The sequence below is a fragment of the Paramormyrops kingsleyae genome, chromosome 14 (assembly GCF_048594095.1).
Source record: "Paramormyrops kingsleyae isolate MSU_618 chromosome 14, PKINGS_0.4, whole genome shotgun sequence".
NCBI lineage: Eukaryota > Metazoa > Chordata > Actinopteri > Osteoglossiformes > Mormyridae > Paramormyrops > Paramormyrops kingsleyae.
Window position 1 is genome coordinate 26,868,787 of NC_132810.1, and position 13,449 is coordinate 26,882,235.

The following is a 13,449-nucleotide window of genomic DNA, read 5'->3' on the forward strand; positions in this document are numbered from 1 at the left end:
CGCGCCAGTCAGTTCTTGTTTTGATTAGTTACAGCCTTATAGAATCATTCCCTTTATTTTATTAATTATTCCCTCAATTCCCCCTTTTGATCTCCGCAAGGAAATCACCCTGATTATGCTGATTAGTGATATTTTCCCTTATTTATGAAATTTTGCTTTCCCCCTTTTGGTCTCCGCAAGGAGATCACCCTATTGGCGGGGGAGTCGTAGTTCAAAGCTGTCCAAATGACCTTTGCCCCTCTCCGGCCCGACAAGCAGGAGAGGCATCATTCGCGCATAGGTGCCATCCCGCTTCTCTATCACGGTAGTGATGAGACGAACTGACAGTGCGCGCAGGCAGGGAATACAACAACACCCGCAAGTAACTAAAATCGCAGCAAAAGTAGCAAAGGATAATAAAAGCAAGCCCATTAAGCCTTTCCACTGTCCGAACGCTGAGGTCAGCCAAGCATCCCAGATGTTATTGATCCCGGAGTGTGCATGCATCGTTTTGGAGAGGGTCCGGAGACCCTCGAGTGCCCTGGTCACTGAGCCGTCTGGTGCTGTGTTATTGGGAATGCAAGTACAGCATACTTCCCCAAACATAGCACACACTCCCCCCTTTAGGACTCCAAAGAGTTCCACACACAATCCTGTCCATCCAGCCTAGGAAGGAGGGCAAAAACCCTGAGCTTCAGGGAAATTCCACTCCCAGCCCGCCACAGGCGCGGCCCCCCTTCGGAGTCCATGGCTGGCATGGCTCACAAACCACTAATCATTAACACTTTAAGCATTTTAAGCATCACACAACACACTTGTTTCCCCCAACATTCCCCTTTTTATCTTGATCTTCATCCTGGTCCTAGTGTTGTCTGGTGATGGATGAGGTGCTTTTGTTCTTTCTGGTCGTTGGAGCAGGGGTGGACTACCCTGCTCTGGTTGCTCAGGTCAGGGGATTATTCTGCCCCTTCTGTTGAGACCTGAGTTGCGTCTAGTTCAGCCGAACTGATGCTCTGGATTCCTTCCCTCAGGGCCTCCTGAATCTCTGCTGTGGTTCTCCCTGGGTCCTCCGCAGCCGCGCACTGGCTCCAGTGAAACCACGTGTCGCCTTTGCCTTTCAGACTAACCGCGTGTGACGTCCTCTCAGTGACCTGGAAGGGGCCCGTCCACCTGGGCTCTGACCACTTCCGTTTGATGACTTTCAGGAGGACCCACTCCACCGTGTGTGGTTTGGCTGGCTGGTTCTCTGGTCTCGCCTCCTGGATCTGTTTAGAGAAATCTGCAACGAGACCTTGCAAACAATCATAATATGCCCTAGGATTTTGCTCCCCCTCCTCGTCGGGGAGGTTAACCCTTTCTGGGGTCCTGGGAACTGCCTGCCTGTCTGGAGCTCAAAGGGGGTGAACCCGGTCCCCCTGTTTATGGAACACCTCACTGACATCATTGCCAGTGGTAAAGCGTCAACCCAATTCATTTTGGTCTGCGCGCAGATTTTTGCCAATTTTTGTTTTATTGTTTGGTTCATTCGCTCCACTTTTCCCTGGGACTGCGGATGATACACAGTTCCAAACGCATGTCTCAATCCCAACACTTTCTCTACCGTCCGGAGGTCCTCGTTCTTAAAGTGGGACCCATTGTCTGACCGAATCCTGTTGGGAAACCCGTGTCGTGGTATATACTGATTAATCAGAAACTTTATCACGGATACCCCATCCTCCTTCTTTGTGGGCCATGTGTTGTGACACATCAACACATATCTGAACCCTCTCACTGGAATCACCATGTCTATATAATCTATAATGATTTCTTCCCCTGACCTGGTGCACATTGGAAACTGCCCTTTCTCAGGCTTGACTGTGGGTCGCGAGTTATACAAGGTACAGGTAGCGCAACTCCGTACATGTCCCCCCACCGTCTCTTTCATAAATGGATGCCACCAGCTTGTCAGATTCTCTAACATTTGTCTCACCCCTGCATGACCCACCCCGTGGGCTTCTGCCAAGATTGTCTGGCGAAGGCCTGGGGGAAGGGCTGGCTTCCCTTCCTTACTCTGCCATAGCCCCTCCTTCTTGTGCCCCCCTTTCTCACTCCACATCGTTTTCTCCTTTGGGGAGGCCTTGTCCTGTTTGTGCTTAACTTTCTCTAGGGTCAGTCGGTAATTCTGGTGAACTTCCTCCTCTACCGTGATCATCTGTTTGGACACCACGTACCCTGCGACCCTCTTTGCTTCCTCATCTGCGGCATGATTTCCTTTCGCTACCATTGTTCCTGACCCTTCATGTCCCTTGCACTTGACCACTGCCACTCTTTTGGGAAGCATCAAGGCCTTTGCCAATTCCCTCATTTCTGCTTCGTGTTTTATTGGCTTGTTTCCCGCGGTCAAGAATCCTGCCCTCAGCCATTGGCTGAGTTCCACATGCACTGCGCCTACAGCATATGCTGAGTCTGAGTATATGGTAACTTCTTTCCCTTCTGCTAATTTCAGGGCCTCGATAACCGCTATCACCTCAGCTCTCTGGGCTGACTGGGCTCCCCCCAGCCTGTCTGCCTTCAAGGTTACATAATCCTGGCCTTGTCTGGCCACCACTGCATAGCCTGCCTGCAAACCTCCTGTGTCTGTTCTAAAACAACACCCATCTGTAAACCAATCGTCTGTCTTCTCTATTTTTCCTGCCCCTAAGTCTGGTCTGACTTTCTCCTCCTTCTGAACTCGGTACTCATACTCGTGTGGTTCTCCCCCGCTCATGTGGTCTGCCATGTTGATCCCTTCGTGAGAAAAATTCAGATTAGGTGCCTCTAGTATTTTACTAAGTCTCTGTTGCCTGAGTGACGTCATGGTAAACGTCTGTGAATTCACATAAGCCACCACACTGTGCGAGGTCAGAATGTGCAGCGGATGTCCCATCACTATGTGTGCTGTTTTCTGAATAATTTTGGCCACTCTTGTGCATGCGGGGTGTCTTTTTTCTGTAGTATCAAGTTTTATGCTGACGTACATCAGCACTCTCCTCTCCCCCCCTTTTTTCTGAAACAGGATGCCGTTGACGACCTCTCCTGTTTCCGAAACATCCAAGTGAAAAGGGAGAGAGTAATCTGGGAGGGCTAGGTACGCGGCCTGTGCTAGCCTCTGCTTTAAGGTGATAAACGCCTCCTCAGATGCTTGGTCCCAGTTAAGGGGCATCCTGAGGTTACGTAGGCCGTGTTCTCGGACAAGCGCCCTCAGGGGCTGTGTAAGTCCCGTGTAATCTGGAATGTAGGTTCGACTGTAACCTGTGAGCCCTAGGAAAGATAACATGTCTTTTACTGTGATGGGCTTTGGGTAATGCAAGATAGCCGACCGATGAGCTGGGGAGAGGCCTGTTCCTGCCCCCGACAACACTCGTCCTAGGAAGGTCACTGCTGTCCTAGCAATCTGCAATTTGTCTTTACTGACCTTAAAGCCTTTTTCTGACAGAAGGCGCAGCACTGACTGGGTGGCCTGTAGGGCCGCCTCCGCTGTTGGGGCCGCGATCAAAAGATCGTCCACGTATTGGACAAGGGTGACACTGTCCGGGAGAGGACACCCCTGCAAAGCCTGCTTCAGGACCTGGTTATAGATACCTGGAGAAAGGGCAAACCCTTGAGGCAGGCAGGTGTACCGCAGCTGGTAGCCCCTGTAAGTGAATGAGAATATGTCCCTACACTCCTCTGCTAGGGGCAAACAGAAAAAAGCATTTGCTAGATCAATGCATGTGAACCATTTTTGTTGCGGGGTCAGATTAGTTAGGGCAACATATGGGTTTGGAACTGGAACAGTAGGGGTCAGCAGGAGGTTGTTTATGGCGCGTAAGTCATGGGCCATCCGATATTTGCCTGTGCCGGGTTTTGCCACTGGGAGGATGGGGGTGTTCCACTGAGACGTGGAGGGCTCTAACACCCCGGCACGCAAGAGGCCCTCTATAGTCTCAGCTATCCCTTCCTCCGCCGCCGGCTTGTGCGGGTACTGTTTGAGCCAGAGGGGACCCTCCCCTGATTGAAGTTGGAACTGCACTGGCGTGCAGGATATTAGACCTACATCTGTGGGGCTGGTGGACCACAGTGAATCTGGCAGAGACGCCAGATGGGCCGCCGCCTTTGGGTGGTCCATCTTTTCACACCCGTGATCTCTAGCTATCTGCTCATGTTGCAGGAGGGCTGTGTCCTGTGTTGTGACCTGTATGCGATAGGTACTGCAGGAGGGCGAGAAGGAGACCTGTGGGATCTGGGTCTGTACCCAGTCCTCAGTTTCTCTGGCCCGTTTCACCATCGGGCCCAAATCCTTGGCCTGGTGTTTAGGATGGAGGGCCAGAGAGACATGTGGGACAGCTTCCTGTCCAATCATGTACTGTACCAGGGCAGCTGTTCTGGGGTAAGCAGTGTGGCTGAGGCTACCCCTTCGGGACCCACATATAAGTTCTCAGAGGCAACTTGCCACTGCTGGCCTTCTAGTTGCTCAACAAACAGTTCCTCATACCAATCAGTACTATCCCTGTCGTAGGAAAGGGTCACATGAGGAGGGTCAGGTGGGGGCACATAGGGCTCTAGGAGCGAGATCCAGGGCTGCCACGCTGAGTAGGCCGCCAGGATGCCAGTCAGGCTGGGTTCTAGTAGGCCCCAATAGATGTCTGCTAGGGCCTGACTCTGGACCGGCTGTACCAGCCACTGTCCCGTGCCCGCGGTGCAGGCGTCGCACCGCAGGCGAGTGCCCTCCGGCAGGGTGACCACCAGTCCGTCTGCACTACACAGGATCAAGGCCCCCAGCTTCACCAGCATGTCCCGTCCCAGGAGGTTCACTGGAACGGAAGAAGACACCACGAACAGGTGGAGAAAGGTCTGTTTTCCCACCGCAACCTTCACCGGTTTAGTCACTGGCAGTCTCTGTTCTTCCCCCGAGAAGCCCACAACGGTCACTGTTGAGGAAGACAGATGATGTTGTTGTGGAACCACGTTAAGAGTGGAATACGTGGCTCCCATGTCTACCAGAAATGGCAGTTCTTTGTCCATGACCATAAGGGACAGCATAGGGTCTGCCTCCCCTGCGTCCCGGGCCGCTCGCGGGAACCGTCATGGTGAGGAGGGGTACCAGTCCCACTCCTCTGCCTCCACTGCCGGATATTGTCCTGCTGTGGGAGCCGCTTGGGGGTTGGGGGCCATCACCTGATTTCCAAGAGGGCCTCCCCTGCCATGGACATTGGCTGGGACCGCTGCTGGGCAAGTCCTGGCCCAGTGTCCTTCCACCCCACACCTGAAACAGACACCTGACGGCGGTCCCCTTTGTGGAGCACCCCTTCCCTAGCCCCGGCCCCTGTATCCCCAGCGCCAACCGCCTCGGCCCCTTCCCCATTGCTGGCCCCACCCTCCCTGTTGGGAGGTGGGTGGCCCGTTCCAAGTGCCGGGCGGGTATATGGGTGGTCCCCCTGGGGACACCCCCGCCACCATCTGCTTTCCCTGCTCTTTCCTTTTAGCTTCATTAGCCTTTTGCCTCGCTTCGCCCACCTGCAGCTTCAGTAATTGTGTCTGTAATTCCTTAAGGTTACTCTTTTCCTTTTCTGCTTCCTCTTCTGCCCTCTGCAAATGGCGTAGTACATGCCGGTCCCACACATGGGAGTCTGCTCCCGGGAGTTCCGGGCTGCCTAGTATAGCTGACCTAACTGCCTCTGGGACCCCCTCCATTACTGCCCGCCTAAACCACTCCCGGTGCACCCCTTCCTGCCCTGGGTGGCACCCGGTTCGACGGGTCCAATCCTCTTTACATTTATCCAAATATTCTCTAGGGTGAACCTTAGGATCCCACGTAAACTTTGGGACGGCTGCTCCACTAGGGGCGGGGAACATCTCCCGCATGGCGTCACCCAAGCGCATCACCACCATCGTCAGACACATATTGTCTGCATATGTAATAGTCCCTGCTCTGTCTTCTACGCCCTGTAGGGAATGTTTAGTCAAGCAGCGGGCTGCCACCGCCCGGAAATCTCCCAGTGCAAGCGTCATGCCCTGAGTGAGTTGGTCAAACTTCTCCATCCACTGTCCTCCCCCCTCTGCCGGGGGGGGCATTTTATCTGCCAAGGCCTGCACATCTCCTATAGAGAAAGGTTTATACCGTTCCCTTCCATTGCCTGCTCCCCTCAACAGGGGGAGCTGCTTGCCTCTGGAGCGCAGGCCGTATCTATTTCCAGACGGGCCTGGCAGTCCCTCTATGTACTCCTCGCTGAGTCCGTCTATCTATAGGGCCACTTCTGTCTCCTCCTCCTCCAGTAACCCTAAAAACTGGCCCAGCACCTCTACTTTCTTCTGCGTCCGGACGCTGAGGCCTAGCTCTCTCCCTGGTGTGACGGGTTTAGCACATCCACCTCCCCCTAGGTTTTCTGCCTGTTCCCTCAATACTCTGTTGCTAAATGTTGGCTGCTCTTGTGCCCTTGTATTTTCACGGACATCTAACCTGTCTCTTTTCACTTGACTAGAGCACTCAGATCCTACATCTGAGTCCCTGTCTGACTCCTCCTCTGCCTTCCCAGACCGGACACAGTCTGAGACTTCCTGAGTATCCTGTGTTCGAATGTGGAGGGTTCCTCCTGTCACATTGATCATGGGGCACATATGGGCCAGGGGCGCTGTTGAGAGCGCCTCCCTACCCTTATACACTGAGGGACGATCCCCATGTTTTAGTTGTTTTTCTTTTACGGGAGGGAGTGACTTACCCTCCCCTTTTTCCTCACTATGGAGGTGGTCTGTCCCTTGCCAAAATATGGCTAATCTCACCCACACTCTCCTTTCCTTCTCATGCCTCTCTTCCTCTTTTTTCCACTTCCCTTTCTGCACTATACTGGCTGTCGCCCTCTGCCTTGCTGCTTCGTCCCTTTGGCTAGCATGCTCTCTCTCCTTTTTCCACAGTAATTCTCCCAGTGAGCGCTTATCCTCTACTCGACACCCGGCGCTTTGAACCGCCCCACACATACGGTCCCCGGCACCAGCTACCTCCTTCTCTTTATCTCCTTCACCACTTGCCCCTTCTATGGCTTCCTTCACCACCTGGATCTGCTTTACTAGTGGCTTCCACACTGCATTTTCCGGGGACGCCCATCCCCCATCATCTAGCTCCCGATCAAACTCGCGGCCCATTTTTAATCAGTCCTGACTGTTTTGATCCCTTGTCTAACAGCCCTTCTGCCTCCGGATGTGGGTTCAGCCACCCACACTTAGTACACCTCCTTATCCTAGTCGAATGTCCTACCAACAAACACCACCAATACATAAATCAACAACTTCTAAAATAATAAGACTATATTCAGAACAGCTCACTGTTGTGTCCCCCCTGAACAGGGCACGTCCCACAAGCTCAATCCCAGTCAAACAGGCCCGCTCCCACCCGAAACCCCCCCGATCCCCAGCAATGTCAACTTGGAAGGGGGTGTTCTGTACGCACAACTGAGACAACCCAGGTGGGAGTCAGCTTATCGGGCGCACTACCGGTGTTCTGACTCGACCAACGACAGCAAAATAGTCTTCAGGCATCACCCAACCTCCTGAGAGTCCAAGCTAGGTACCCGTCGGCCCTGCCCGTACTGAGTCAGCGGGTGCGGCCGGGCTGGCACGCTTTTGGGCATCCAATTGCTGAGAACTCCCCTTCGGTTCTGACAAACTGTAAGACCGCAAGCAGTGACAGCAGAGCCACGGTCAGCTCGACCAACAGAGAGCGAGCGGCGAGCACCCTGAACAGGAAGAACCCACAACCCTGCTCACCCACAACTCAGCACAACAACACACAAATAGCTTTGAGACTCCTCGTCTCGAGACTCCAACCTGTTTTAGAGAGGGGGACCTTATTCCCTCTGGCCAATCTAGCATTCGGGGGTCTTGAATTCCCCGGGACTCTAACCCAGCTTTTCTACCGCTCGTCAGCAAATAGTGGGGTTGCCACACCAAAGACAATGCGGGGGTCTCGTACCCTCTGCTCCCTAAGGTCCTACTTCCCTGCGGGGTTCCCGTACCTTCCGCTCCTTAAAATTCTATTTCCCTGCGCACAATACCTGGACACAATGCATACACAATATATAGACATACCCAATATATTATATAAACACAGTGCGTGCAACCTCTCCTCCGTCTTAATTTATTGACGGGCCCCTGGACACTTCAAACTGCTCAATTTGACATATCCAATGTGCAGATTTTGATATAACAGGCTCTGCATACCTCTTCTAGTCGGCGCCTCGCAGTTCTCTGTGTCCAAGTAGGCCGCGTCACCTCTTAGCCGAATCTTGCGAATCTCTTGGGGATCCCGGACGAGCCCCCAAATTGTTGGAGCACCGGGTCCGTGGATGAGAAGAGATTCACAGCTGACATGGGGAGAAGTTGCAAATCACCGGTTTATTGTCTTGACTGATTATAATCAGGGAGCGGCCGTCTGACATACATTCAGCATGTACAGGAGGAGGCTCTGCCATATGTATCAGCTGTATCCCTTTTAAAGCCCTTTGGGCATCCCCCCCCCCTTTCTCGGTACCTTCCGTGTACGTGACAACCACATGTGTGATTCCAGCCGGCTTGTACTGTAGTTGTCCTTCTGGAAGGCTAAAAGATAAGTAGGGGCCGCTGATATTCTCTGTCGCCCTCCCTATCTGTTCCGATTAGGTAGCCTTGCCTTGCCGGCGCGCCAGTCAGTTCTTGTTTTGATTAGTTACAGCCTTATAGAATCATTCCCTTTATTTTATTAATTATTCCCTCAACGCCGTAGGAATAATATAGTGGGAGAGACAAAAAGTGGTAAAAAAGAAAAAAAAAACAGCCTAACTACGTTTAGAACTACAAATGACCTTTATTCTTGTTTTTTTATATATCACAATTCCAACCCTCCTCCTATATCCGGACTTGGGACCGGCAAAAGTGACCCCAAAGAGACACTCTGGTGGAGTTATTTAATTAATTGTTTATTATTATTTTTTAAGTTTGCTTAAGTGTACAAGTCACAGTAAACAAGTGAACAGTGAACATTTTTAACCATAACATTTTTTGTATAAAATCTACATTAACAATCTAAATGGACCAAAAAAGGACAATAGAAAAAAACTGTCAATAGCATTGTAAGAAAATGATGCCCCTCCACATACAAACAGGCTGTGCTGGCTCACAGAAAGAGTGGGTCATCATCTCTATACGTTCTCTATACGTTAGGTTCAGTAACTGAGAGAGCTGATTTAAATGAGTAAGCAGCTGATGTGGCAAAAAGGTGTAGACCATCGTCAGGCAGTTGGTGCTCTTAGCAAGCCTCACCAGACTGAGGCTGTGTGAATCAAATCTGTGATTTATTTTAGTGCAGTCATTTATTTTAGACAAAGAAAATTAACATCCCGCCCTAAGGCCAGCCAGCGGCGGCTTCGCGCATGCGCGATTCATTTGGGGTGAACATCTCGTGCTCTGACTGCAGCTGGGCGGGGCTGCTGCGCGAGGAATGTACGCCTGTGAGTACTTTGGGACGGAGAGGAGCTCACGGCAGCACCTGCTGCTCGGTGAGAAGAGTAAGGACGATACGTGCTTTCAGGTCAGAGTCTCCAAAAGTCTCCAATAACACCAGAAAAAGTCGCTAGATTTGTTGCTAGTCGCTTTTTTGAAAACGAGTCGCTAGAGGGGTCTAAAAACTCGCTAAATATAGCGACAAAGTCGCTAAGTTGGCAACACTGCCGGCTGCACAAACTGGAACCGCCTCTGTGACGACACATCTTTGCCCTTATTGGCTGAAGAGTTTAGTTACACGCATGACGTTTGTATCCCAGGCATTTCCGATGCGTAATCTGCTATTTCTCCCGAATATCACGTAAAGCAGTAAGAACTGGTTTTCAGTTAATTTACCTGGTAAAATGAAGTGTAAATAAATTACATAAATGCTCTAATAGTACACGTAAGTTAGTGGTTTATTTATTGTTGCGTACAATTTATGTCATTTTTTATTTATTGTTCCATACAATTTGTGTACAATGCGTACAATTGCGTACAATTTATATTAGGTCAGCATTCACGTTCGACTTCTGATATTCAGATCGAGTTCTTGGCCAAACCGGTTTGTTCGACTTTCTAGAAATTTGAGTTCTAGTGAGTTCGAGAACCGAGGTACTACTGTACCTTATTTAAAAAAATACAGCTCTATAAGAAAACAAAACTTAAAAGAAAAAATAACAGTATGCTCTTTTTGGTGCTTTCTTTAGAGGTGGTTAAAAAAAGTCTGTAATGTTGCCATCCGACTTGTTAATGTTACCTTTGCAAATATATAAAATAACTATTGTGTATGTTGTTTTGTTAAAGGTTCAAGTTTCAATTCATTTATCATACGTATGGTAACACAGGGTCAACATTACAATTAAATGTGTTGGAGGAGAGGATAAGCAGGAAAACAAGTCTCAGCATTGGAGGACAAGAAGATGAAGTACAATAAAATTAAAAAGTCATAAATAAGGGAATGTCTATGTATGTATGGGGGGTGGGGGGTGGAAATAGTGCACACACCAGTTTTGTACATTGAGAAAGTGACTTAGTATAAAAAAATGCACCTTGAGGAATAATTCCACTTAATACCAGTACATTTTTGTACACTTTTTAAGTGTTGGAGTTGAGGAGTCTGGTGTTGGTGGAAACTGTTCTTGAGTCTGGTAGTCCGAGCACCCAAGGTACTGCATCTACTTCTAAGCAGTAACAGACTGAACAGCTGGCTTCTTGGGTAGCTGTGGTCTCTGATGATGCTGTGTGCTTTTCACAGGCACCGCTGAAGACCACAGCATGCCAGCTCTTCAATCTGTTACCATCTGTTACTGATGTCAAATTCTTTTTCGGGACCAACTCCCCCATCTCGTCCATGCCACTACGTTATCAAATACATAATATGTTGCATGTTGCATATTGCACATTGGGACAAGGGCATGAAACGGACAGAGAGGCAGAAATATGTTTGCTATTACTAGTTTATTGGTCTGTCAAAATGGATTTGGCTGACAAAAAAGCTTTAGATGTGTGTATGTGCCATATAATTGCAACTGACAGAATCTGCACTGTACTACGATACAAATGATCTCTCCGTAAAGGCAAGTAATAGATTTTAATTGTTCACAATATCGTCAAATCACATGCCCCTACATATGGTGGGCCTAAAAGCCCAGAGCACGTCAACATTAACACAATGCAAAAACTTATGAAAACGCAAAAACATCAAGACAAAAATTAAGCAAATTTAATTTGTACTGTGTTCCCTTACTGTGTTAAGAACTTAAGAAATTTACAAACGAGAGGGGGCCATTCGGCCCATCAAGCTCGTTTGGGGAGAACTTAACTAATAGCTCAGAGTTGTTAAAATCTTATTTACCTCTGATTTAAAGGAACCCAAGGTTTTAGCTTTCACTACACTAGCAGGAAGACTTTTCCATACTCTAACTACATGCTGTGTAAAGAAGTGCTTCCTCAAATTTGTTTTAAAATGTGGCTAATTTCCACTTATGGCCACGAGTTCTAGTATTTAAACTAATATTGAAATAGCCATTTGGCTGAACAGCATCCAGACCCGTTAGAATCTTATAGACCTGGATCATGTCCCCCCTTAGTCTCCTTTGCTCAAGGCTAAACAGATTCAGCTTAGCTAATCTCTCCTCATAAGACATTCCTCTAAGACCAGGAATCATTCTCGTAGCCCTCCGTTGCACCTTTTCTAAGCCAGCAATGTCCTTCTTAAGGTATGGTGACCAAACCTGCACACAATATTCTAGGTGGGGTCTTACCAAGGAATTATATAAATGTAACATCACCTCCCTTGACTTAAACTCCACACACCTAGAAATATAACCCAACATTCTATTGGCCTTTTTTATTGCTTCCCCACACTGGCAAGAGTGGGACATGGAAGCATCAACATACACACCGAGATCTTTCTCGTAATCAGCTACCTTTATTTCAGTGGAACCCATAAAATATCTGTACTTTATATTTCTGCTCCCTGCATGGATTACCTTACATTTATCTGTGTTCAATTTCATCTGCCAAGTATCAGACCAGTCGCTAATTAAATCCAGATCCCGTTGTAGCCTCTCTGCTGCTAGATCAGTATCTGCTACACCACCCACCTTGGTGTCGTCTTCAAATTTAACCAGTTTATTGTATGTATTGGTGTCAATATCATTAATGTAAATTAGGAACAATAGTGGTCCTAAATTTGAACCCTACGATATCCCACTATGAACTGCAGGCCCATTGTGCCTCTAATAACTACTCGCTGCTTCCTGTCAGTTAACCAGTTTTTGATCCAAGCTGCCACAGTTCCTAAAATCCCTGCAGCTTTGAGCTTTAGCAAGAGCCGTTTGTGGGGGACAACATCAAAGGCCTTCTGGAAATCTAAGTAGATCACATCGTAGGCCTTTTTGTGATCAATTTCATTTGTAGCTTCCTCAAACAACTGAAGAAGATTCGTTAAACAGGATCTACCTCTCCTAAATCCATGTTGGCTATTCCTCAGAATGTTATTTGCATCCAGGTAATCTACCATTTTGTTATGGTAAATGGTAAATGGACTGCATTTATATAGCGCTTTTCTACTCCTGCGAGTACTCAAAGCGCTTTACAATTTATGCCTCACATTCACCCATCCACACACCAGTGCAAGGTGCCAACCTGCACACCGGGAGCAATTTGGGGTTCAGTGTCTTGCTCAAGGACACTTTGATGGGGTCAGGAAGAACCAGGGCTTGAATCTGCAACCTTCCAGTTGCCGAACAATAGCACTACCTCCTGTGCCACCATCTTCCCCAAAGATTCTAATGTATTGTGTTTCCTTACTGTGTTGCAGTTTTCAAAACGGAAGTGCTCCGTGCCACACGGGGCAGTATTCAACTCTTGATATTGTGCCTCTGACACCAGTATTATCTGACACCACCTATTATACATGTATCTGTTTGGACTGCCTGGAGGACATCAAAGCCTGGGTGGCCTTAAATTTTTAAAACTTCAATGACAGTAAAACTGAGGTCCTGATTTTTCAGCCCAGTGGGACCAGTGATTCCCCCCACATTAACCTAGGTTCCCTGGAACCTTACATTAAGTCCTCTGGTCAGCCAAGCTTCCACCTTCCACTTACAGCTGGTACAAAATGTTGCTGCATGTCTCTTAACAGGCATTAATAGGCGTGACCACATCACACCAGTACTTCCATCCCTCCATTGGCTACCAATACAGTTTAGGATAAACTACAAGGTTCTCCTGTTCCTCTTTAAAGCTATTAGAGGACTAGCGACCTACCTTACTGACCTGATTACTCCTTATACCCCAGCTAGGTCTCTCAGGTCTGCTGATCTGTTTTTGTTGACTGCCAGAAAGTCTAGGCTAAAACAGAGAGGTGTTCGGGCCTTTTCTGCATGTCCTGGCCCCTAAACTGTGAAATGGCACCCTCACTGCCTGTTTTTAAATCTCATCAAAAAACGTACT